Source organism: Citrus clementina, unplaced genomic scaffold, assembly GCF_000493195.1.
Source record: "Citrus clementina cultivar Clemenules unplaced genomic scaffold, Citrus_clementina_v1.0 scaffold_9, whole genome shotgun sequence".
Lineage (NCBI taxonomy): Eukaryota > Viridiplantae > Streptophyta > Magnoliopsida > Sapindales > Rutaceae > Citrus > Citrus x clementina.
Window position 1 is genome coordinate 11,579,015 of NW_006261964.1, and position 2,123 is coordinate 11,581,137.

Sequence of the window (2,123 nt, forward strand, 5' to 3'; positions counted from 1 at the left end):
AAGAAATTAAATTTATGTATTGTTGTATTATAATTGTTTATTGTGAAATTAAATATATAGTTGTGAAATTTTGATAAATTGATAATGAAATTTTAATTGTTCCCTTAATAAAAATTATAATAATTATTATTGTTGTTGTTGTTGTTGTTATTATTATTATAATAAGTGTATGGATTAATAGGCTTGAAAAAGTACGCCAGACATGTGGGGTTAAACAAAGCATGTTAGGCACGTGGGCTTGAAAAAGCACGCGAAGTATGTACGCTTGAAAAAAAAAGAAAAAAAAATTGGTGGACCATTTTTGGGCACGGCCCACGACACGGCTCGAGCACAACATGCGTGGACTCGTGGTTGTGGGCCTTAATAAAAAAATTTGGGCACGGCATGGGCCGCTCACTTGGTGGGCAGTGCCGTGTTGGTCCATGAGCCCTAATGGGCCTTAGTTTGATGGCAGACACGGCCCATTCACCATCTTTAACTAAAAGAATGAGTATTTTGCCTAAGGAAGAGCCTCGTCTAATTGTTAAACGGATCTTACAAAATCCAGTTCCAAGGTCTGATTTATTTATTTATAATTTTTTGCAAGTGATGATCAATCAAATATGATGTTGTAGTGAGTACTGACTCTAATTTATTTAGTTCCACTGCAGTTATGCAATAATTTGGGATTTTGTATTTTGCAATAATTTGGGATTTTGTATTTTGTATACATAATGGTGCAAGGACAAGAATTCTCCTGTTGTTTTTTTTTTTATTAAATGAGTGGCGAAAATTGAGTTTTGAATTTCAATTTGACAGTTTTGAATTTCAATTTAACAATAAAATTAAGGGAAAATATCCACCGTCCACCCGTTTTTTCCAATTTTTTCAAAAATAGACAATTCTTTTTTTTTTTTTGCTGGAATCCACCTGAAATTGCGTTTTGTTTCACTTTTCCACTTCCGTTTGGAATCCGTTGGGAAAACTAATGGAAACTTAGTCAAATGACTATTTTACCCCCCCAAACTTAGTAAAATACTAAACTAATCAAAAGAAATCATCTTCTTCTCCTCCTCTACTTTACTATCCTTGCTATGGTCGCCCGAGTCGTCTTCATCGTTATCATTATCGTTGTCATCTGCTTCTTCATCGTCATCATCTTCCATCACTTCACAAGGTGAATTCTGCTTCATTCTTTTCAAGGCACCGTCTTGCCACTCGTCTGAGCAGCAACCAGGTCTTTACGCATAGAGCTAGTCAACTCGATGGATGATCCTTTTAGCGTCGTTTTGAAAACCGTGACATTATTGCTCGGCTGGTAAAACTGAGGCCAGACGCTGTCGCATAAGCTGACGTCCTTGTAGTAGACCTCCACCGAGCTGCCTCTCTCGTAGTAGATGCCGATCTTGTCGTCGACGGAGTAGTTGGGCGCTTCGGGACAGAAGATGAGGTAGAAGATGCCAGCGGCGATGGCCAAGAGGAGGACGAGGAGAAGCAGCGAGCAGCAGCAGAAACGGAAGCAGCAGCAGGTAGTGCTGCTGGATTTGCGGCGGCGGGAGCACGAGTGGCAGCTTGTTCGTTGACGTAGGTTCCTGCAGCCGCGAGCGCCGGCGGATGTGAGGGCTCTTGTTCGTTGCGCGGTGTCGTTTTGGGGTGGATCCTTTCAACCATTTTGAGTAGCAGCTAGCGCTACAACTGAAGAAAATTAAAAGAGTCAGCTCTTTTGCCCTAAGAGCTTTTTCTGAAGAAAATTACGAAGTTGTTGAATAACAAAAGGAGATCTCTAAAGGATTTTTGGAAACAATTGGAGTAAAGCTCTATGTCAAGCCTGGATTGAATTGTTCGAAGATCAATGTGTTGTAAACGACGTCGTTTGGGGTTGCTCTGCTAAAATGACCGATTTGCCCCTACGACATCAGTAATGTTATAACGAATTCCAAACGGAAGTGGAAAAGTGAAACAAAACACAATTTCAGGTGGATTCCAGCAAAAAAAAAAGAATTGTGTATTTTTGAAAAAGTTGGAAAAAACGGGTGGACGGTGGATATTTTTCCTAAAATTAATTTTTTCACTTTATTTATAATTAAGATATTTTTTTAATTGGATTTAAAAAAAGAGTGAATATTCATTTAATTCTTATACTA

The 2,123-nt window shown here is 38.7% G+C and overlaps 1 pseudogene; it reads right to left on the bottom strand.

The window, feature by feature from the left end:
• Window positions 1–1,055: 1,055 nt before the first annotated feature.
• Window positions 1,056–1,651, bottom strand: LOC112101130 (annotated as a pseudogene).
• Window positions 1,652–2,123: the final 472 nt, after the last annotated feature.